General features: G+C 42.9%; 1 pseudogene; it reads right to left on the bottom strand.

The window, feature by feature from the left end:
• LOC125487238 overlaps positions 1-25,578 on the bottom strand; it is a 160,978-nt pseudogene that overhangs the window by 9,820 nt on the left and 125,580 nt on the right.

The raw sequence follows: 25,578 nt of genomic DNA on the forward strand, positions 1-25,578 counted from the left end.
ATCATGCCATACAACATGATAGATATTATCCTAATATGTACACATCTTTGGCATTATCATAATGCCAAGATGGAAATTTATCTCCACAAGGACTCACTTGGACTGATACTGACATAGATGCATGTATCTGTGACAAGCAGGTTGTTGAGGATAAGGTCAAGTTGATTACTGCTGGTTGCCTTATTGCCTCTTGCGGACTCAATAGTGGCCTGATCATTGGGAAATGCCCAGCAGCCGAGATATAACACTTTAATTTTGAGCAGCAGGAAGAAAGACTTTGGTTTGAAACAGCAGAGCTTGTGACTATTCAGGGATTACATCATAAATTAATAAGTAATTAGAAAAACATTTAAACTCAGAAATTAAAGGATATGGGGGAAGGATAGGGATGTTTGTTTATAATTGAGCTCCAGTTGAAGAGTAAGTGTCAGCATAGGGACATGGACAAATTATCTTTCGGTTTGAAGGACAAAGTAGTTGGGGAACTGTATGCTTCACAGAGCATTAAGTTGGGAACTTAATGAAAGTGGGATGGTTCACCAGATATCTGGTGAGAGTTTACCTTCCTTCTCTCTGCTAAAAGTCTGTAAGATTCTATTTCTTCACTAAATTATTATCTAATCAATGTTGCAAATGAATAAATATGATCATATTGGCAATGGGAGGAAATTTGATTGGCTGTAACTGCAGTATGTGGGAGTTTTTGGACAGCATCATGATCCCAGACAAGACAACCATTTTAGTGATGCATCATTGCAGCTTTACCAACTTTGGCTCAGAGAATTTGAGCTGGAGACTGAGCTGCAGCCATTGTGGGGCATCAGAAAAATGAAAGGTTGCCTGGATACTTTATTCCCTGCTTCAGAGTTGGCCAGTGGTCAGCAGCAGGAGGACATGACTGTCAGTCAAGCTGGTGTAAGGATCCAGAATGCAGTGCTGGAGCACTCTTATTGCTTGATTTTGACCAGCAAGTATGAGGTATTTGCTAGCTATCGGGATAAAAGCAAGCACTGTGGCAACTGCACCTAAAATTGCCTGTAGCTCCACGATGTTAGAAACACTCACATGGGGGTTGTGAAGTGAAAATGACAGCGTTAATACTGATGTTGTTTCCCTGGCTGGAACAAATAACATTGGGGTACAGTCTGCAGTGAAGGATGAGTTATTTAGGACTGAGATGAGAAAGTTCTTAAGTCAGAGGACTGTAGTCCTTTGGAACTGTGACCCCTCAGAGGGTGTGGATTGCAGACTGACATTTGCAGATTTATGATCTCTAAGGGAATCAAGGGATGTTGGGGAATGACTGGGATCTGAAATGAACGCCTGATTCTCCATGTATTGAATAGCGGGCAGGCCTTGGGCTGGTGTTGTTGAATCTTACTCCTTATATTCTCTCTCCCTGAATTCTGGTTTGACATCGTTCCTGAGCTCTCTCAAAAATGACCAGGAGTTGATGGGCTCAAAACCGTTTGAATGCCTTACCTTTTCCTCAGGCTTGTTAATGAAAACAAGATTGGCATCCAATAATGCACAGGATTTCTGGGCCTCTGTCCAGCTCTTGCTATCTGATGAAAAGTGATAACAGTTTTATTGGAATCATGTCCAGTGTTCAGGACACTTGCAAAGCAGTTCTGTGAGGACATGTAATAATTAAATATTTGAGTCTGAAGGGACACTGCAGTGCTTCATTAATGTCCTTGCTCAGTAAGATTGTACCCATAATTGTGATGTTACTGGTCAGAAACCATCCAGTGTCTTGCCCAAAGGTGTGTTTAACTCAGTCTTACCCTCCAAGTGAGTGATGATTGAATCCAATCCCCTTGCAGCACACGCTGTGGCTGGGAAATCAGTCTATCCAACTCAATGGTTTGTTACTGACGACCTGCAGACCCTAATCCCAGAGGCAACTCACCAGTCCCAGGAACCACTATGATCGGCCAACCTTGCACAGAGAGCCAGAGGAGGAGGCAGTCAGTGAAGAATGGAGGATATGGTTAGCAGGATAGAAAACGAGTGGGAAATATAGGGGCTGAGGATAAGAGTGGTGTGGTGAGGCCTGGTGAGGGGAGGCTGCAGAGGAAAGATGAGAAATTTGAGAGGTCAAAAAGCAAAGACCTGTCAAAAACTGATGGCTTATATAAAATTTCAAAGTCCCCTTTTGCAACTGTCAATTGTATATTTTATTCCTGACGTCCCTGGAGAATCACCTGAACAACAAGCGCAGTGTCATTCAATGACTCAGCCAAAATCTTATGAGCCACCCTCTTAGGAATGAGCTGTTGAAGTGTTTCTCGTTTCACTTTACACGATTTAGTTTCATGAAGATGATGAGTAAGATTGTTTGTGGGCCATTGTAAGAGCATATGCCCCCGACCGGGATCAAAATCTCAGGAGGCGGACAGGATGCAGGCAAGTGGAAGACGTTTATTCAAGCAGAAACCAGTTGATGCAGGGAGAGGGTCTAAGAACCTTCCCCGAATCAGAAGGAAAATCAATGACAGGCTCTGATTTTTACAGTGAAAACACAGCATTTTAAACACTTTCTGTTAAAGTAATCAAATACATCGTAGTCCTTCCCTCTTAATCCATACACCAAATCCCATGGGATACCTAATCAATGATGGGCATCACTATGCATTGCCCCAGGTTCCCAAGGCCTTACAGCATTTACGAGACATTGTCAAATCTAGGCCTTGGGTTCTTTCTAAGTATCCTATTGATTCACATTCCAAAGCTACTTTGGAATAGGACCTGTCTGAAGCTGCTTATTTCTAAGGACAGTGTGAATTCTGTTATTCATTGTGCTACATGTGCTTTCTTTTATCAAATTCAGCCATTCCTCTTATATTTCCCACTGCCCTAATTATACATGTAAAAACACAAAAGACAGTTAGTTTTAACCTTATAGCAATTACTTAATTTCTATTACAAAATCAGTCATAAAACGTAGAATTGTCCAGCTACTTCAACTGTTAGCACTTTGTTCACAACTCATTAATTACAATCTATCTTGCTCAGGGTGTTAGATAAGGTGTTTCCTAAGGCTAATTAACTTTCACATTTAGGTTTAAATGCTTTTCCCCTAATGCTTGTTTTATACTTTGGTTATGTGTTAAAACTACTTCTATGATTAAGGAATTTTTAACAAGAGTCTATTTAATATTGCAGGTAATTTCAAAGAAGCAACTGTTTACTACAAGGTAACTTTAGCTGTTGTATTTGCAACTGTTTAGGCAGTTAATCTTGGCTGGTTCATGGGCCGAGACCTACACCTGACATTATTCATTTACTGGCACAATCATCCTTTCATTAATGAAGCTGCAATATCTGTTCTTGGGTATTCTCTTATCAAAACTGTCTCAGATGTTGGTGGTAGGACTGCTTTGCTGCCTTTGGAGCAGTCTTGTTTAAAAGCACCATTGTGTTTCACTTCAATGTTAGAGAAGGCTGTCTCATTACGTTCCAACCCTTGTCAGCCATTTTGTGTCTTTCAAACATGGGCTGCTTTGGTGTAAGCAGGTACGGATTACTTTGTATGGACAGATACACATCACCCCTACAGATCCCCAATTTGGCCCTAGGCCACAATATAGCCGCAGGGCCATTATTAATAAGCAGTCCAAATCAGAGTCCATGAATCCGAACCAGAGTTCAAGAGTCCAGATGAAAGTCCAAGAGTAGTCTTGGTAGTATCCATGATCCACTTTTCGTCATCTGATGAGCTGGTCATCTCCTTTCGTTGTTCCACTAGTAGTCTGTTGGCTTAGTAGTGCGTAGTAGGGCCACGCCCTGGGTCCATGGCTCTTTTGCAGTCATCATCTTCATTATTATGGTTATAATGCATTTTACAAGGCAAAAAACAATGTAACACAAGAACAGTGCTACAACAAACATTACTATTCCCTGTACAATGGACGTCCTAAGGGATCCCAGCCACCCTGTCGCACACCTCCACAGGGTCGAAGATGAAGGTTTTTTGAATTTATTCATTTATTTTTGGATATGGTTGTCTAGATCAGTAACTGTTTCTGAGTTATCAGGGATGTATGTACAACACTCTTTTCCAATGAGTACACATGTTCCTCCTTTCTTGGCTAACATAATGTCAAGGGCAACTCGGTTTTACAAGGTCATGGTTCACATGGCAACCTTTTCTGCATTTATCTTGCTCACAGCTTGTGATGTGTCATTGGCCGCTTGTTCTAAGGCTGTGCTTGTGGATGGTAGGGGATGAGATACCTTTGTGTTATTGCCAGTTGTTTACACGCCTCCTTCAGGCACTTGCCTGTAAAGTGGGTTCCCTGTTCTGAGTCCAGTTGTAGGGGAACCCCCACCTAGGTATTATTTCAGCTGCTAATACTTTTGCCACCAAGGCTGTAGTACAGTCCCTTGTAGGGAAAGCTCCTACTCATCTAGTAAACTGGTCGATCATTACCAGTCAAAATTTCTCCTTCTGACTGTGGGAGTGGTCCTATAAAATCCATTTGAACGTATTCCTGTGGTCCATGCGTATGGGGCTGATGGCTCATTTTAATTTTAATTCCCTGCCCTGGTTCTGTCTGTGCACATGCAGTGCTTCTCTGGCAAAATTTAGCTATGTCTCTTCCAATTCCTTTCCACCACCAACAGTCAGACATTAGCTGTATCAGTTTATCCCTCCCTATATGTGCTAATCCATGGTAAACACTGCGTAACATCTGTTGGCAGAATGTGGGAGCTACCATTTTACCTTCCTTTCTCCAAATATCATCTGCTCCTAACACTGCCCCATCTTTAATCCATTCTGCTTTTTTTCTCTGAACTAGCTGCTGCTTGTAAGTTTAAAATGTTCCATTCATAACGTTTGGCTTCTTGCTGTCTCGTAGCTGCTATCGTTATCACTTCCTGTTCTAACATTGCTTTTACTGTGCTATCTGCATAATCATTCCCTCTCTGCTCTGGTGTCTGGATCTTTCTGTGTGTTTTTACTTTAATTACGGCTGCCTCCTTTGGTCCAATAGCTGAGGCCACTAGGTCCTTGACTAAGTTCTCATGCTGAATTACACTACCATTCCAAGTGACATAACCTCGCCTTGCCTATGCTATCATGTGGTCATGGACTACACCGAAGGCATACCTACTGTCTGTGTAGATGTTAACCCTTTGTCCTCTCCCTAACCACAGGGCTACACTAAGTGCTTTTAGTTCAACTACCTGGGGTGGACTGATATCCTTCTATCCTTTCTCCTACTAAAAGCTCCCCTTTCAATTTGACTATGGCCTACCATGTTCGGGCCTCACCACTATAATACTTCCATGCCCCATCCACAAACATGCATTTCACATCTGGCCCCTCTAATGACTCTTCCATAACTCATCATTGTCTTTCTTCTTCCTGTTCCATGAGGGAGATGCAATCATGAGTCTCTCTTTCGTGATTCACACAGCTTGCTGGGTTCCCCCTGTCACCTTTAACCACTTCCACATGCTTGTCTCTTGGCAACAGTGCAGCTTCCCATTTGGCTTGCTGACTGTCTGTAATACCTCTCAGTTTGCCAGCTTCCAGTAGCTTGAATATACTATTGGAGAGTGTAATATCACCTTCCCTAGTTATGTCAAAGGGGAGGATGTCATTAGTGCTCAGGTAGCACACTGGATGGCTCAAACACACAAGTGTTTCCCCATCATAACTGGATCCATTGTTCTTGAGTAGTATCCCACAGGCCAGAGCTTGTCTCCATGTCTCTGTAACACTTCTGCAGATTGATTGCCATTACTTTCACTGCAAAAAAAGGTGAAAGGGCTTTTTCAGGCGGTGCCCCGGAGGCCAGTGTCTGTTTGATCTTGACAAAGGTTGTCTCCTGCTCAGGCCCCCAATCAATCTTCTTTGGGCTAGCACCTCCTCCCCCTCCACCTTTGGTTAGGTCTTAGAGGGGTCTGGCTAGTTTGCTGTAAGTTTCTACAAAGCTCCTGCAGTAGTTAAATAGTCCTAGCACTTGTCTGACTCCTTTAACAACAACTGTATTTTCTCATCAGTTTTTCTTTCTGAATGCTACGGCTGCCTTGGGTCATTATCTGTCCGAGGTAATAAATTTCTGGTTTGCCTAGCTGTGCTTTCTTCTGGGTAATTTTTAATCTGGAAGCTTTGATTGTTTTTTAACACTTTCAGTACTGTCCTATAATGTTTTTACTCACTAGCAGAAGTCATTGCCTGGTGGAATATAGCAGGGCTATTGTGGAACCCTTGCGGTAGTCTCGTCCAGACGTGCTGTCTATCACCTACTGTAAAGGCAAACTTACACTGGTATTCATGGTCTATAGGAACAGCCCAGAACCCATTTGCTATGTCTAGGACCATGAAGATCTTGGCTTCGGGCCCTATATTGCTCATTATAGTGTTGGATCTGTCACGATAGGCACAGTCTTATCTGCATGTTTGTTTAAACTGAGATAGTCAATTGTCAGTCCAGAGGATCCAGCAGGTTTTTTTCTTCCACAGGCCAAATTGGGGAATTAGTAGTTTCATTTATTATTCCCTGATTCACAATAGCTTTAACTGCCTCAACAGCTTCAGGTCAGATGGTGCCTTTTTGGTGGGTGTACATTTCCTGGTATTTCAATTGGTTTTATATCTAATCTCCCACATTCAATTTTGGTAGCTGCCCATAACTTCGGGCACATCATTGCTACGTTATAGTAGGGATTCTCGGGGTCCCATTCCCACTCAATTGTGGCAGCACAGATACTCTTAAAGAAGCATACTATCCTCAACCTTCTAAATTTAAATCGGCAATCCCAATCAATTTTTGCTTCTCGTATGTTAATCACAGCTCCAAATTATTTCAACAAGTCTATTCCTAATATACCACCTTCAGTATTTTTACACACGTACAAGCATTGATCACACAATCTGCAATTTTTATATAACAACTGCTGCTAGTTTCTTAACACTCCCTCGGTTATTTTCTGCCTTCATAGTCCAATTTAGTACTTTCTTAATTTGTGTTTGTTTTTTTCATCCTCCACTTCTCTATCCACAGATTACTTTACCCAGTGGCAGTAAAATATCATGCATTGACTCAAAATTCTAAGCAAGTATCCCATGTCAAGCAGAATAGGTTAATTAGTATTGAACCACCTCCTCTATTAAGTTTGCTTTTTCTAATTCATCTATCAGCTTTCTCAGATTTTAGAACATACCATCAGAATTTTGTTCAAAGAGAAATGCATTTCCAAATTTCTTATTATTTGCATACTTTCACATCACAGTACCTTTACAATGAGCAAACCTTATGTTTCAGAATTAAAGATTCACTTGTGTTAAAACAGTATTTGGAAGTTCATTTCTGGCCAGTGATTTCTGAAATTAAAATTTCCCAAGTCCAAGCACAATACAGAGCCAATTCCAAAAGGTAAATTTTTACTGAGCTTTACAAACCAACTTTTTAAATCAACAATTCATTATAGACTTCTACTTTGCACAACCACTGAGAGTTCCTGAAACAGACATGTCCCATACTTAGACAGGCATACCCCACTTTTAAATCACCACGCATTCCCAAAATGCAAACTAACTTGAAAGCATCCCCAGATCTCGAGCTCTAGGAACAAAAACACACAAATTGCACAAGGTGACATTTAGCAACCAACAAACAAAGATGCATTCAAACCAGACTACAAAGAGTTAACACCTCTACAAAGTTCAGTGAACTAACACAGAGCGGTGTCTCCCTCTGTCTTTCTTAATTATGAACACTTTAGCTTATTTCAGCATGTTTCTGCGTTTTTTTGAACACAGTCTGGAAAATGGACCGGTCTGGACCCTAGCCTGCTTTTTCACAATCCATCCCTGCCACTTCCCCAGACTTTCACCCAACAGTGGCTGCTGCTTTTATTTTACAGTTTTATTATTTCCCAGACCCTTGTTCTTTTCTATCTCGCACTTCTCTTGTTACAGAAATTTCTGGTTTTTGTTTTTGCCTCTTCTTTATTTTGCGCTTGCTAGTGCTGGGAACTTGCAACACCCTCTTTTATTTCGTGTGATAGCGCCAGGATGCATAACACTCCTCTTCCTTTTTTTTGCATACTAGCGCCGGGATTTGCAAACTCCCTCTTCTCTTATTTTGTGCGCCAGAATTCACAACACCCCTCTTCCTTCATCTTGCGCGATAGCGCTGGGATTCACAAACCCCCTCTTCACTTATCTTGCGCATGATAGCACCAGGATTTGTAACCCCCTCTCTTCTTTGTGTGTGATAGCGCCATGATTTACAACCCAGCTCTTCTCTTATTTGGCGCATGATAGCACTGGGATTCACAACCCACCCCTTCCTTATTTTCGTATTTTCTCATGTTTTGTATTCTTGCGTTGTTTCGCTTGCTCTCGCGCCGGGCATCCCTTTCCACTCTGCTTGTGATCGTGACCTCTCCCGCTTGCTCCAATCACAAGTTTGTTTTGTGCTCTGGCTTACAGAAGACTCCACTAAGTGCCATGCTAGCTAGAAAGGATGGTAAGTAAACATACTCACCCAAATCGTAGCTCGAAGTGTGCCGGCTTCAGGCAGGGCACCCTGCTCACAACGCCAATCTGTAGGAGTGTATTCCCCGACCAGAGACAAAAACCCAGAAAGCCAGCAGGATTCAGGCACGTGGAAGATGTTTATTCAAGCAGAAACCGGTTGATGTAGGGAGACGGCCAAAGAATCTTCTCCGAATCGGAAGGGAGATCAATGACACACTCGGAACAGTTCTGAGGAAGGGTCACCGGACCCGAAACATTGACTCTGATTTCTCTTCACAGATGCTGCCAGACCTGCTGAGCTTTTCTAGCAATTTCTGTTTTTGTCAAAGCTGAACCAAGTTTAGATTTCTCTGATAACAGCTTGTCCTCATCATTTAACCCTTCAAACATGGCTCACCCTCTAATTAGTCAGATCTGACCTTAAATAAATAACTGAAGCTGTGCTTGTGTGGGTTAGGGCATAAGCTCTGTGGAAACCTCCTAACAGAAGCTCATAGTGGGGCCTAAACACCTAATTTAAATTTTCCATGGCAATTTCCCATCCAAAATTGATTAACAATTCTGATCCCCATCTTACAAAAAGGATACAGAGGCTCGAGAGAATGTATGTGAAAGATTCATGGGGATAATACAGAAGGTGAGAAGATATTTCTTTTGGGGCCCATTCTTCTAGAAAACAGAAATGTGAGCAGTGGCCTTGGAGAGTCCTTGAAAATTATACATGGGTTTGACAGCATAGACTTCAAGATTGTTTCCCCTTGTTAGAGGTCAAAAACTGGACCACCTAGAATACAGATCTAGCCAACACAAAGAAATGGTTTTGGCAAATATAAGAGATACATTATAGGTGAAAACAGATGAGCCCATCAGGAGGACAGGGATAAAGGGTACATTGAAACAGGGAGGTGATGTAAGTCTAAAATGAAGCATAACCATCAATGTGGATCAGTCAATCCAAAGAAAATTCAAAAGATATAATTTTATTTGTATCATAACCAAATTTTGTTCAAGATTACTCATAATGATGCCCTGGTGATTTATTTTCAATTTCTGGAGATACTGGTGAAACCAGGGTGCATTGACAAAGCAATGTGGAATAGTGAAAAGAGATGGAGAGACACTTTGACATGCCTCCTTTCAGGAAAAATGAAACTAATGTGTGCATCAATTGATCTGATCCTCTCTGGATTCCTGGCTTCTGGTCATTCGCAAGGCCCTTGATCTTAGCCAATAGTGGGTAGCCATCAGTGATGCTGTGATTTGTGTGAACTAAATGTGCCATGTGAGGCCACTTCTGGGAAACTAGCATTGTTAACAGGGCCATTTGGCCCTTGAAATGTTGGTGACAGTGTCACCAAAGTAAGTAGCAAGCGGTAGCTCAGGAGGCACATTATAGAATTTGATTAGCTACCCTCTGTTGCCTGCCATTGTCAGTTAGAAGTCAGGTCATGTCAGAAACCTCCTCAATACAAATGATCAAATGTTACTCCTGGTTTTGTCTAATTTGTCTCTGGAGTTGGAAAACTGTCAAAGAATCTGGTGTGTTGCTGTGGTGGATGAAAGTGATTGAAAGCTGAGCCAAACTCCGATATGTGGAGGGATCCAAACAGTACTCAAAACAGGCACCTGATCAGAACCCACAGGCTTGAGGTGCTGGTGGAGCACAACATGCACCCCCATCCTCCACCAAACATCCCCAAACACAAAATACACAACCCCGCACACATACTTCACACATGACCCAACATGCCCCCACAGACCCCTTGTAACACACACACACACAACTCCCCACCACACACACTGAACCCCCCACAAACACTTCCCCCTTGCCCCCTTCCCCTCCACACACTCTAAGTGCTACACACACTCCCCACTCAACACATTCAAATCTCCACGCACACTCCCTCCTTGCCCCCTTGCCTCTCCACACACACTACCCCCACCACACTTACCCCCACACACCCATTCCCCCCACCCCCCCCCCCCCCCCTTCCCCACACACCCCCTTCACTGTCCCTCCCTACATTTGGTTCCCATTTGCTTGTTTTTACACAAAACAGCCTAAAGAAGCCAGAAGCAACAGTTTGTAGGGTGCTACTCCACACCAAACATTTCATGTACTCTCACTGACTGGTGTAAGTACCTCAGACGGATTTGAGGGTTTTTAACTTTGCTAAATGACTCAGTATATCTGAAGGCTAGAACTAGAAGGTGAGTACTTTCATCTACTACCTATTACAACCTGTACCTTCCAAGGCCATAAAATCCTGGAGTGGGACTCAAACTCTTGAGCTTGTGGCTCAGGATGAGGAACATTAAAATTGTACAACAAGAGCTCCCATCCAGGAATAGATAAAGGGAGAAATCATTACTGATATTATCACATCACATGTAAACGTATTTTGCATGAAAAGCTGGCAGTAAGTAGCTGCGTTGTATTACCAATCCATTTGATCACAGTGCTTACCAATTTGATAGTTTTCACTCCAAGTACTTGAAAATTATAGCTCACTATAACAGTTTTAAATTATTCTATTTCAGCTGAGAAATGTCATTCCTAAATTCAAGTGATCTGTTTGTCTTCTCAGATAATCCTGTAACTGAAAGAGGAACAATAATTGAGACCACATGATGGTCTTTCTCCAAGAGATCATCACCAGCCTGTGCCAGATGCTTATGGTTTAAGTCGGAAAAAAAAAATCTGCACAAAGTGACTGTTTTCTTCTTTGTTCCTATTCTGATTCTTTGAAGTGTGATGCACATGATCAGAACACAAGGTTTTCATATTTTCACAAAGTGCTGCGGATGGGAGTATTGTGGATAGCAGGACTGTGGATTGGTTCGACAGGGCATGCATTCACTTGAGTTTAGAAGGATGAGAGGGGATCTGATTGAAATGTATGTAATTCTAACAGGATTGGACAGACTAGGTGCAGGGCGGATGTTTTCCCTGGTTAGGGAGTCTACAGCCCAGAGCACACAGTCTCAGGATACAGGGTAGACAATTGAGAACAGAGATGAGGAAACATTTCTTCACTCAGAGTCTGGTCCACCTTGACATACACTATCACAGAAGGCTTTGGAGATCGGTCACTGAATATATTTAAGAAAGACATCTGAAGTAACTCCAGGCTGGTATTCCATCACCAGGTCACCCTTTATTTACACGTGGATAGTACTTGACACTGGTCTGACTACCTCAGAGCCAGCTCTCAGAGAGAACAGAATCCTTGACAGTTTATATCTGTCAGCCTGGTCTCCCTGATTGGACCAGGTTAATAGCTCCAATCAGGGAACTCGTATTCTGAGGTTTGTTGGCTGAATTCCTTACAATCACTGCACTCCTCGCCGACTAAGGCCAGGGACGTAGGCCTGTTCTTTCTCTTGTAGCCTCTCATGGGGCGTTTTTACATTTGGTCTGGTTCCTTCAACTCAGACTCGGATATGGGTAGCATGCACTAGCCTGTCACCTACCTCTTGCACCTGGGGCATCTCAGAAGAAATTCATCCTCTTCTTCAGGCAGTAAAGGTTCCGAGGTTGTGATATTTGCCATCTCCATTTCAGACTCCAAGGTTTCCTCAACGCTAGGCAGAGGAGGAGAATCCATGGGTTCCAACAGCCTTCACGGCTGTCCTGAGGGGCCGGGTATGTTTTGCTCCTCCCCTGTTTGCAAGTTTGCAGCTTTTATGTGGTCTATGTGCTTGTTCAGGATCACCTCAATGACCCAAAATTTGAACATCACAGGACGTGATCTCATGCTGACCATACCTCTTATCCATGCAGGGCCATTTCCATAGTTTCAGCACTAAACTTAATCCTCTGAAGTAATTCAGCGTGGAGCTGGAGGAACAGAGCAGTTCAGGCAGCACCAGAGGAGTCAGAAAGTCCTACTCCTCTGATGCTGCCTGATTTGCTGTGTTCCTCCCGCTCCACACTGTGTTGACTCTGACTCCTGAATCTGTAATTCTTGGTATCCCCTGAAGCAAACTGTTTCTCTGCTCTGAGGAGGCTTATTTCTGGCACTGACATTCCTGGTGCCATTTCACCCTCCCCCCACCCCCACGTCTGGGAAGATCAGGTTTAACCTGGTGTGGCGTCTTCTCGCCATAAGCAAATCTGCTGGAGCTATCCTTGTACTTGTATGAAAGGGTAATCCAATGATCAAATATGAACTGGGACAGTTCGGTATCGCACAAAGATGTAGGCTGTTTCTTTAAAAATGCCTTCAAAGCTTTGACTGCTCTTTCTGCCTGACCACTAGACAATGGATGGTATGGAGCTGTCCTGATATGGCAAATGCAATTTGACTTTAGGGAATATTCAAATTCCCTGCCTATTTTCTGTGGCCAACACTTCTGGAAGACCGTGTGTTGTAAAAGATGCTCACAGCTTTTCTATCATTGTCCCTGTGTTTGTTGAATGAGCTCTACGCCCATCTAACCACTTTGAGTGGTGTCCACAATAACTAAGAACATTGAACCCATGAAAGGGCTGGGATAGTCGAAGTATAACCAAGTACAGGGTTTACCCAGCCATTCCCAAAAATGGGGGGAAGCTGCTGGCAGTAATATCCATCCTTGTTGGCACTCTGGGCAATGCTCTACCAATGCGGCTATGTCTGCATCCAATCCTGGCTGCTAAACATAACTTTTTACTAACATCTTCATTTTATATTCCCCTGGATGACTCTGGTGGAGTTCAGCCAGTATCTGGTGGTGACCTTTGTTTGGGACAATCAACGTTACTCCTCATAATGATATGTTGTCTTCTACAGTGACCTGGTCTCACTGGGTCCAGGAAGGTTTCATTTCTGTTTTTGATAGCCCTTTTGCTAGCCCCACCATCACTAGCTGTTTTAGCTTTGTCAGGACCAGATCTTTATGCATCCACAGGCTCATATTGTCAGTGGTGATTGAAAGGATGTTCAGAAAGTTTAAAACCAGAATGGACTCTTCCAGTGGTGGCACTCTCGGTGACGTATCTGCCAGCGGGTGGCGGCTCTTGGCATCTGCATTTGCCACTTGGCCTCCTGGGTGGTGGTTCCACTTGTAATTACACACACTTAGAATGAGGGACCACTGCTGAATTTGACCTGAAGTTATGGGCAGCACGGCCTTGTCCTCTTTCAGTAGTTCTAGCAGGGGTTGGATCTGTTACTATTACAAATTTACGTCCTTAAAAGGTATTGGTGGAACTTTCTCACACTAAAGATCACCACCAAGCCTTCCTTCTCTATCTGAGTGCATTTGCCCTCTGCGTCAGCCAAAGTCCGGGTAGCATACACTCTTGGGCATTCCTCTCCATTGGGCCATTTGTGAACCAACACTACCCCGACATCAAATGTGGAGGCAACTCATGTCAGCACCAGATCTCGTAAGGGATAATAGTGTGCCAACATCTCAGACAATGATAGCAACTTCTTCACTTCCCTAAAGGCTACGCGTTGGCTATGGGACCTTTTCCAAGGCTGACCTTTTATCAATAGCAGATGTATGAGTGCCAGGATGGAGGCCAGGTTACATACGAATTTTTCGTAACAATTCACCAATCCAAGGAAGAACTGAGGTCCGGTTCAGACATGGGAGCCAGGGTACCTTTGATCGCCCTCGCTTTATTTTCCAACTGGTGTAACCCGGTCTTGTTGACTCTGTACCTAAGTAGGTCACTTGGGATGCATGGAACACATTCTTCCATTCTAAGGCATACGCCCATCTTGGAGAAACTTCTAAGCAACATGTCCAAATTCTCTGAGTGCTCTTTATTGGTTTTACCTGTTATTAAGTATGTCATCCAGATAAATGGCGACCTGGGGTAGACCTTGTAAAGTGTTCTCCATCACCCACTGAAAATGGCACAGACTGATGATACCACAAATGGCAGTCTTGTGTACTGGTACAAACCCTGATGGGCATTAATTGTAGCACACTTCTGGCAATCCTCATCTCACTGCAATTGCAGGTGTGCATGGCTCATGTCCAGCTTCACGAAGGACAGCCCCCGCCACCACCTTTGTGTACAAGTCCTCTGTGCAAGGGACTGGGTATTTATCCAGCTGCAGAAAGCACTTTATCGTTGGTTAAAATCCCCAAAAAAATGAACTGACCTTTAGGCTATACAATCAGTACAACTGGTGCTGCCCACTCCACAAACTATATAGGTTTAATGATTCCTTCGCTTTCCAGCCTCCTGATTTCTGCCTCTAGTTGTGTATGTATGACAAATGGCACTGGACGGGCCTTGCAGAATTGTGGAATTGCTTCCTGGTCAACATGCAATGTAGTCGGGCTCCTTTGATAGTCCCTTGACCTTCCTGAAACCTTCCAGGTATTTAATTTGGACTTCACTCAGACAGCCATTTTCTAATCAAAAACTGTTGAGCCAATCAAGATGAATCTTTCTCAACCAATTTTGCCCAATCTGGCTTGGGCCCAAGCCTTCTACTATCATCAGTGGCAACTGAACCAACTGCTTCTCTTAACAGACCAGAACTGAAGTTGTACTCTTCATGTTGAGGATCCCCACCATAGGTTCCTGGTCTAGCCGAAGTCTTAGACAAACTGAAAGGTTAAGTCCAGAGTGAATTTTATAAAGACTGATTTTGCAATCATAGATACAGCCACACTGGCACCAACCTCCATTAGAACAGGGTGGCCATTTAACCAGATGTTTATTTTGATTGGTTCTTATTTGCATGTTGCTGAGCAATTTTACTGTTCCAAGCCAGATGAAGGTGAACTTTCCAGGGTGTGCACTCTCCTGGATACTGGCCTATGAGTTCTCTTACTCAATTTAGAGGAACTCTTTTGCTGCCTCTAGTCCACATACTGGCAGCAACTAAGAAGGCTTGCAGGCCGGGATCCTGAAGAAAATGTTAACTGTTTGGCCAAGGCTTCGCTTTGTTTTTTGGTTTTCCTCTGGGGGCTGACCTAGAGTCCCTTTGCTCAGGATATGTCCTGAGCGAGGCTATGCAATTGCCTTCACTCAAGTGGTGTTCCTCAAGCTCAGTCAGCCTGGCGAGAGTGTCCATTTCCATCAGATACCCTGTAACTCTTATGTTCCATTTGCTGCATTTTCTAATGACAAAGCCAGTTGTATTGCCTATTTGAAGTCCAGTTAGGCTTCAGCTGGTAGGCACTTTTGCACAGTAATATCATTAATCCCACAGATCAAATGGTCTCTCAGCATCTTATTGATGATTAAATCAAAGTTCCAATCCTCTGCCAGTCATCTTAACCTCAGCAAAACCCTGACACAGATTCCCCTGGTTCTTGAACTGCCCAGTAAAACCAATAGCGTCTCAGAATGAGAGGAGGCTTGGGGCCGTAATATTCCTTAACTAAATCTGCCAACTCTTGAAAGGTGTTAGTATTTGGTGCCTCAGGCAAAGTTAGGCTCTTAATAATCGAAAAGGCTGCAGGTCCACAAGCTGTCAGGGGAATTATTTGTTGCTTTTCATCTGTCCCATTGTCATTTTCCCAGAAAAAAAAAATGTATTCTTTCCACATATTGGGGCCAGTCTTCGACAGCAGGATCGAATGAGTCAAGTTTCCCAAATAGCGGCATGATGTCAGAAATGCTTACCTCAATCAAAGACAATCATTCTGGGTGAATTTCTTCGGATTCATTTTTTTTACTGAAATATCTCCACAGGGGATGCTATCCTGTCATCAAATCACCCTTCACTTACACGTGCATCCTCCTTTATATCATCCACTGGTGGAAGTCCAAACCATCCGAAACAAAATGATTTTGGCTCAGTCTCAGAGTGAGTGCCAAGAGAATAACCTGTGCCTGTGATAAATTGGAGAACTTTCTGAATTGGAAACATGTTGATTGCTCAGATCCAATCACTGTTACTTTGTACTTACGCAAGATCCATCTTGAAGTCAGTTTTTAACATTTTCATGTCGTTGAATAGCTGTGTAACTGAAAAGGAAACAAGATGATAATTCACTCATTAGCAAAAGTTTAATATGTCTCTTGTGCCCCACAGGGAGAAAATCACATGGTAAGCTGCTCCTATGTTTTATGGTCTTATGGAGTGTTGTAGGTGTATCTTGCCTTTAAGGATACCATGTGCTGTGTGTACATGATGTTGAATGAATGATTTATTGTCACATGTATTTTACAGTGAAACATAATTAAATACAGTGAAAAACTTACCTTTGTCACCATAATACAGTGCCATTTTAATAGTTAAGAATAACAGAAAATGAAAAGATATTCCTTAAAGCCCGCCTGCATACGAGTTCTGAACTGGCTCAGATTCACCACCGCTTCACCAGATGCAATGAACATTGAAGTCACCAATTGTCAGGCGCCATTTTTTGCTGCTGGGCCTACCTCACTGATGTCACCTCAGGGCTTGCTCTCCTCCACGCTGGGCTCTCTCTCCCCCACAATGGGTTCACTCTCCCCTCTGCACTGGGCTTGCTCTCCTTCATGCTGGGCTTACTGTACCCTTGTGCTGGGCTAACCATCTCCTCCACATTGGGCCTACACTCCCCTCCGTGCTAGGCTCACTCTCCCCATCCTGGATTCGCTCTCTCCTACGCACCGGGCTCGCTCTGCCCCACGATGGGCTAACTCCAACCTCCATGCTGAGCTCACTCTCCTCCATACTGAGCTTGCTCTCCTCCCACATGTTGGGCTCAGTCTCCCTTCTCATGAGTCTTCATCAGAGCTGAAGTAAAATCTGGAGGGGGCGGCATTTTTGCTATAGTTTGGGGGCTTGGGCAGAAAACAAACGCAGACTGGTTGACCACTTTGTGGAACACCTCCGGTCTGTGTGCAAGCATGACCCTGACATTCCTGTAGCTTGTCATCTTAACACAGCATCCTGCTCGCATGTCCATGTGTCTATCCAGGCATGGTACAGTCTTCCAGTGAATACATCACAAACTGCAGGAACAACATCTCATCTTCAGACTAGGCACTTTACTGCCAACTGGACTTAAGACTGAGTTCAACACCTTCAAATTGTGAATCAACACCCATTTCTTCCCTTTCTTTTAGCTTGTTACATTCCGTTATCATGTCCTCTCTCCCCTTACCCCATCCCAATGGGACTGTCTGTCCTTTCAAGTCCAGCAGGAGACACACCACTGTTGTGCTATTCTCACATTCCAATCACTTACTGTAAGCTATCAATATCCTTTCTCCACCAGCACCCTACAACCACTACCCCCACACCCCTCCCCTCAAACTAAAGCATAAATGCTGTTCCCTCCACACTTCACCAGCTCTGATGAAGAATCATCTAGACTTGAAATGTTAGCTTGCTCTCTCTCCATGGACGCTGTCTGATCCCCTGCAATCTCCAGCATTTGTTGATTTTAGTACAGATTCCAGCATCCGCAGGGATTTGCTCCTCCCTCATGAGTCTGGCTCCCACCGATTCCGGGGAGAAGCTGACTCTGTTGTCACTGTCCCCTCCTTGCTAGGGTCATGCTGCCACACATTGGACTCACTCTCTTCTCAGCACTGGGTCACTCTCCCCTCCACACTAGGCTCACTCTCCTCTCCACACTGGGCTCACTCTCCTCTCCACACTGGGATCGCTCTCCTCCCTAATGAATCTCGCCACTGATGTTGGAAAGAGCTGATTCTGCTGCCACATCTGCTGCACATGCTCAGGAGGCTGGGCCCACTCTTGCCCTCCTGAAGGTGCTGAGAAAGGTTTTTAAAGAGAAAAGAAAGTAAAAAAAAGAAAAAGAGCAAAAGTAAGAAGAAAAGAAATAAAGAAAGCAGACAAGCCCCAGACCAGGAGCTTGAACACAGCACTGCTACTCAGCCGCCATCTTGGCAGATTTGCTGTGACTCTGCCTGCTGGTGATTCTGCTGTGGGTTTACAATCTGTACACACACAATGCTGTGACACCTTCTTTATAACCTAGAACATGCTTGGCAGTTTTAAATAAACTAATCAACAAAGTTAATCAATTAGACTATTCTCATGAACATGACATGGTAAACCGTGATGGAAAATGAAGTGCTGAGACTATTGTACTTGAATAGTAACCAAACTGGCTGTCCACAGTGCCAGAAATGTTTGAAAGCACAATTTACTGGTAAGCAGACATATCCATATTAAGGAGCCATTTTAACTCACTTGAGAAAGGCAATTGATCAGGGTGGGTGCTGGAAAAGGTCAATGGCATATTACAAAATTGGAATACAGGAGACCTTCTACACAATTTAAAATGGTAAGCAATGACCAGAGCTATGGTTTCCAGATTTGCATGCGTCTGGTACAGAAAAACAAAGCATTATGGCTTACTTAGCCGTCAGGAATGAAGGTTTGAACAAATCTAACACGTTAAGATAAAACTCAAAAGTTAAAAGACCCCAAAAGAGAAGGACTATGTTAGACAACCAATTCAGGGTCAGGTGAAAATTCTGTACTCATTGACTAGAATTCATGTAATTTAGACAAAAGCCTACAGAATCCATGGACCATTTTATGAGTAGTGTAATGGATCACACCAGACTCCCCCAAAATATTTTAAGAAGGTAGCCTACACCCTAACTTTTCTTATCTTAAAGGTAGATATGAGGTGCTGTGTTCCAAATGCAATGCAACTCGTCAAACTACTTGATGCAAAACACACCTTATTTAAACCCTATAGTTAAAATAAAAAGGAGCAATTTAGAATAACTTAACTGTTGGAAAACTTAATTGAATAAAAGATAGAGTAACTATGACTAATTAACTATTCCAATATAGCAACATCCCATAAACACACCCCTCAGCAAAAAGCCAAATTCAGACATAGGTTCTCATTTGCAGTTCACCAATCCAGGAGGAAAAAACATCAAGGGAAAACTTAGAGAAAATAACAGCTAGGAGACATTCACTGAAGCTTCCAACTCTTTTTACACCACAAAGGCTTCAGCTTAAAACTAAACCTAAAAACTAAAAAAACTAAAAAGACTGGTCTGTGAGAGCTGGCCACACCTAGGCTGCTTCTAATTTTAAAAAAACCAAGGCCTCACAAATTGTTTACTTTCTTAGAGACAGCTTAGTATCTTTGCCCTACCACCTGTCTTCAAAGAAAACCAGGACAAAATAATCTCAAAGTCATAGCATCATCACAGTAGAAACAGAATAAAGGCCTCTTTATGTGATTTTTAGGAGCTAGAAAATAGAATTGTTGAGTTGTTGATTGCATCCAACCCCCATGGAGGCTTTTCAGAAAAGATTTGGAAGACACACAAAAGACGTGTATCATTGAACAGCTACTGAGCAATGGATGTAAGTACAAAGCAAGCTTTGTGGGTCAATGAAGCTTGCAGGGCCTAAGCAGTAACTCAATGGTTGAAAGAATCATGGAACATCCGAACATGCAGAAGTTGCGGCTGCCTGCATTGCATGCACCATGGAAATGCCTACCTATCAAACAGTTTTGCCAGGCATGTGGCAGGAAAGGCGATTGGCAGAGGCAGTGCATGAGACGAAAGCTGATGCAGCTACAAACAGCAGTGCGTGGACCCAAGCAGACTGTGTGCAAGGAGCATCTTCATACTACAACAAAGACCATCTGGGTTCCAATCAGAGGTGTGTACCTGAAGTGACTGAGAGATCAGAATCTGAGGATGTACATGTTGAGACAGAGAGTGGCGAACATACGTTTCACACCATCACCTCATGGAAAACATTAATGTCACCACAATGGCCAAAGTGTAAAAATCCAAATGATTGGCGCTCAGAAAACTCGTGACTGTTTGCGTATGGCTAAGATTACCACACAGACAAGTGTCAAGATAATACCGTGAATTCTAACAACCGTGTTCCCACAGACATGGGAAGGCATGACAAAACCTACAAATATATATGTAAAATTTACAGCACACAACTGTTCAGCAGTCCCAGGTGCAGGATCATTTGTGCTGGATTGTCAGTACAATCTTACCTGCAGAATACCTCTGACATTCCATAGCAGAGAAACTGCTAGACCAGCAATCGCAAGTCTCCCAGTATGATGTGACTTTACACTCGTCTCAATCAGCGGAATCAGTCAGTCATTAGATAACAAATCAGGTTACATGTCAGCGGTGTAGTGGCACAGTGGTTAGTACTGCTACCTCACAGCACCAGGGACATGGGTTTGATTCCAGCCTCAGTGACTGTCTGTGTGGAGTTTGCACATTCTCCCTGTGTCTACGTGGGTTTCCTTTGGGGGCTTCGCTTTCCTCTGACAGTCCAAAGATGTGCAGGTTAGGTGGATTGGCCATGCTAAATTGCCCTTCTGTCCAGGGACGTGCAAGCTACATGGATTAGCCATGGGAAATGCAGAGTCATTGGGATAGGGTAGGGGGTGAGTCTGGAGGGAATGCTCTTTGGAGAGTTGGCGTGAACTCAATGGGCCAAAATGGCCTGGTTCCACACTGTAGTGGTTTCCATGATTCAGCGCCTATCACGTCAATTCATGATTTAACATTGAAATAGAGTCACAGTGTCAGAAATTTGTACCCTCCAGCCAATTGTGTAAGTGCCAGTCAAAAATTAACCATTCTACTACTATTTTCTAGCAGTTGAACCAAAGCCTTGAATACCTTGGCACTCCAAGTGCACATCTAAATACTTCTTAAATGTTGAGTGTTTCGGCCTCTACCACATTATTAGGCAGTGAGTTCCAGATTCCCACGACTCTCTGGGTGAAAAAACTTTTTCTTCGGATCTCCTCTCAACCTTTCATCCCTTATTTGAATTTACACCCCAGTCATTGTTCCCTCCATCAAGGAGAACTGTTTCTTTCTGTCTACCCTATCTATGCCTTTCACAATTTTATACATCTCTATCTTGTCCCCTCTCAATCTTCTCTGCTTTAAGGAAATCAACACCAGTCTGTCCAATCTCTCTTCAAAACTGAAATTCTCAAGCTCAGACAACATTCTGGTAAATCTCCTCTTCACCCTCTCCAGTGCTATCACATCTCCCCATAATGTGAATTCTAGAACTGTACACTGTATTCTAGCCGTGGGCTAACCAACATTTCATACAGATAATAGGTTATACAGTCCAAAATGGTTGAATACAAATGATAGATTCAAGGGAACTGCAACCTTGTACTTGCAGGACAACACAAGTCTGTCCACTCACCCATCATGTACCTGCAGCATCCACTTAAAAGACACACTGAGCTGGAGAGTAGGGAGTGAGGTAGAGCATTCAAAGAATACAGGAACACATGGACCCTGTATAGCTTGATAAGATGCTTCATGATCAATCAGTTACTGAAATGTACAGACGGGTAGCAGAAGCAATTTAGTCTGGAAAAGTGTGAGATGAGAAGTGAGAAAGAGAAAAATCAGGAAATATGAACCTGTTAAATTCACATCTAGTGTGGGGAAGTTACACAGGGTGATAGAGCACAGAAACAGTCTATTCAAGCTGACTAATTTGTGACCATGTCAGTTGTTCCATCTCCATTGACCTACTGACCTTAGGATTGAGACATTATCTAGCTTGCTCAAAGAGACAGACTCTCACAGAAAGTGAAGTTCTGTTCAGCAGGAAGAAATAGCTAACACAATAAAACCCAAAATAGGAACGAAAAATTGATCAAACCCCTCAAAATCAGCAAAATCCTTTACACCTGGCAAATTTCCCTCCTAAGGAAGAAAGCTTATCACAGAATCATAGAATTGTTAAAGTACAGAAGGAGGCCATTCAGCCTGTTGTGTTTGCATGTGCTCTGCAGTGAATTTATCCACAACAAATCTGACCTGCATCTATTGTTGAAATGTTTCTACAATAAGCAAGCATTCTCTAAAATTCTTAATCATTCTTTCTGCACAGATTAAACCTATAATCAGTGCAATCACAGCAATCAATTGAATGAACAGTATTCATATGATCTACGCTAGAACCGAAACTTAATGATATATTTTCTCATTAACCTGAGAATGTTCAAGTGCAATGACAAAGTCTTACTCTTCCTTTACTGATGTCACATAATTGCTGCAACCCATATAAGTTCAGAAAAGGAAGAGCTGAGCTGCCCAGAAAGCTTCTCCCATTGTGGAGGTTTAGAATCCGTGAGGGCTGTGTCAATGATGGCTCTTCCCAGATCCCAAAGGAACAAACTTGCCCATGACGAGTCAACGCAGCATGTGGGCTACTGACTGAGGTGAGGCACAGATGGTGGCAGGCAACAGGTAACGTGCAGTGCTTTGAGTGGAGTCCAAATTCCAAGTCTCCTTTCACCGTCATCATTCACATCACTCAGGCTCATCTCACTGTTACATTATTAATATGTTTAGTTTATGCACAACTTTAAATTACATTTGTCAATGTAATGCCACCAATCCTAATGCTATCACAGCAGTTTAAAATGTCACAACACAAAGTATAACTGCAGTGGCAAGCATCACTGCAGAGTGAAGAATGGACAGACCCAACAGAATGTTGATGATCAGAGGTGAGCATTTTCCTCAGATGGGCTCTGTTGATTGAACACCATGTTCTGTAAAGTGGAAGAGAAGGTCATCACTCAAAGAATAAGGGGGACCTACCTTGTGAACAACACTGCAAACGCTTCCTCATTTGATGTTGGAGAAGAGGTAAAGAAACCAACTGTTATGGTCAATATTGGAATTTTTAAAACATTAGACCTGATGGACGTGCCTTGTTCAGCTCACAAACATTCATTAACAGCAGCTTAAAAGATCTAAAACTGGACAAGAATTGAAATGACGAAATCCGTGAGTAGTTATAAGAAACAGATACAAAATATCAGTTATGGTGTAATCTACATTGTACAAAAAAGAAAGACCATCTGACAATCACACACCTCCCTCCTCATCAATTCTTCAACATTTCAACATCCCCTCCTCAAGATCTTTACTTCAAAATCTTCCTCATGGATTGCAGTGTCAGTCAATAACACCATCAGTTAAAGAGGTGGTCACACTACTTTTCTGATCTACTGTTTTATTTCATTATTTGTTAACAAAACAAATAGTAAAAGGGATGGTGATAGAGAAGTGTCTGACCCTGTTACGTTACTTCACTTCTCAGCTCTAAGATCTATCAATTCAAAAGAAGTGTAATTTCCTGGCAACACATCTCTCAAACAATGAGAAGTGATGCTTACGTTGTTGTTCATTGATCAGAAAGTTAATTAATTTTGTACCATCCTTATCTGGTCTGGCCTACATGTGACTCCAGACCCTCAGCAATGTGGTTCACTCTCAACTACCCTATAGGCAATTAGGGATGGACAATGAGTGCTGGCCTAGCCAGTGACACCAACTTTCTGTGAATGATTTAAAGAAAAATGTTACAACCAGGTGGACCATTAACTTATTGCTTGGTGGAGATGGACCCAGATGCTGAATGGCCTACACCTAACTCTTGCACAGCCTCTGAGATAACAAGGTGTAGAGCTGGATGAACACAGCAGGCCAAGCAGCATCATAGAAGCATGAAGGCTGACGTTTCGGGCCTAGACCCTTCATCCTACGATGCTGCTTGGCCTGCTGTGTTCATCCAGCTCTACACCTTGTTGTCTCAGATTTTCCAGCATCTGCAGTTCCTACTATCTCTTGCTCACGCTCTCCCTGGTTCTTTTCCATCTACTCACAGAAGATGTAACACGTGCCCTTTTACTTCCTTCTTCCTCACAATCCAAGGCCCCAAACACAATGTCCAGATGAAGCAGGGTTTTGCTTGTACTAGTCTAGTCAACTGTTCAACCTAGTCCATTGCATTTGCTGCTTGTAATTGGTCTGCTTTGTATCAGTGAGACTAAATGCAGACAGTGTGACTGCTTTGTGGAACACCTTTGCTCTTTCTGAAAGAATGAAACTGACCTTCCATCTGCTTGCTATTTCAATGCCCCTAAATCATAAGTGGTACTGCAAAGATCATTGCTTGGGGCCCAGCTATTTCAATACAGCATCTCGCTCTCACACTAATACTCCCATCCTCGGCCTGCTACAATATTCTGGTTAAGTCCAATGTAGGCTTGAGGAACAGCACCTCATTTTTTACTTTAGCACTTTACAGCCTTCAGGACTCAACATTAAGCTCAATAACTTGAGACCATGTACGCTGTCCTGCATTTTCATTACAGACCCTCTACCTCCATTACCTCCTCCATTAGCACTCCCTTTGTGTTTTGCTCAGGGAACCTATCTGTTCCATATGTTCTTCCAAACCTCTGTATATTTGAGGTTTTCGAAGGGAGATAATTTTTAATTTTTAAAAGTAGTAGGTTAGGAATCTCTTGTTTTCTCTGCTTATTGTTAAAGTTAAGCGTGTTTTTTTAGTACTGATGAAATCTGGTGTAAATTGTTTTTGTCCTGAGTGACAGTTAATCAGGCAAATGGGCCATCTTGGTGTTCTCATTGGGATTCTAGATTTTGTGATGGCTTGTGCAAAAGTGGGGCATGGTTATTAGTGCGCTCTTCCCAGTTAAATCATAACTGGTATTGCAAGGATCATTGCTCAGGGCCCAGCTATTCAAATTTTATATCAATGATTTAGACAAGAGGATAAAATGCAATATTTCTAAAATTGCAAATAATCAAGCAAATGTTTGAGTTGTAAAGAGGATGGAAGGGTATTTCAAGGGGATTTGGTAAGGTTAAGGGAATCCATAGAATCCCTACAGTGTGGAAGCAGGCTATTTAACCGAACAAGTCCACATCAACCCTCCGAACAGCATCCCACCTAGACCCATCCCTCCACCCTATCCCTGTAACCCTGCATATCCCACAGCTAATGCACCTAACCTACACATCACTGAACACTATGGATAATTCAGCATGGCCAATCCACCTACTTGTACATCTTTGGACAGTGGGAGGTAACCGGAGCACCCAGCAGAAACCCACACAGACATCGGGAAGAACATACACACTCCACACAGCCTGAGGGTGGAATCGAACCCAGGTCCCTGCTGCTGTGAGGTAAAAATGCTAACCACTGCGTCATCCTCAAGTGAGGAGGTTAGTAATTGACAGATAGAATTCAATGTGGAAAAATGTAAGGTTATCCACCTTAATAGAAAAAACTGAAATAGTCTGTATTTCCTAAATGGTGAGAGGCTGGGAAATGTTGGACTTCAAA

The sequence above is a fragment of the Rhincodon typus genome, chromosome 38 (assembly GCF_021869965.1).
Source record: "Rhincodon typus isolate 14 chromosome 38, sRhiTyp1.1, whole genome shotgun sequence".
Lineage (NCBI taxonomy): Eukaryota > Metazoa > Chordata > Chondrichthyes > Orectolobiformes > Rhincodontidae > Rhincodon > Rhincodon typus.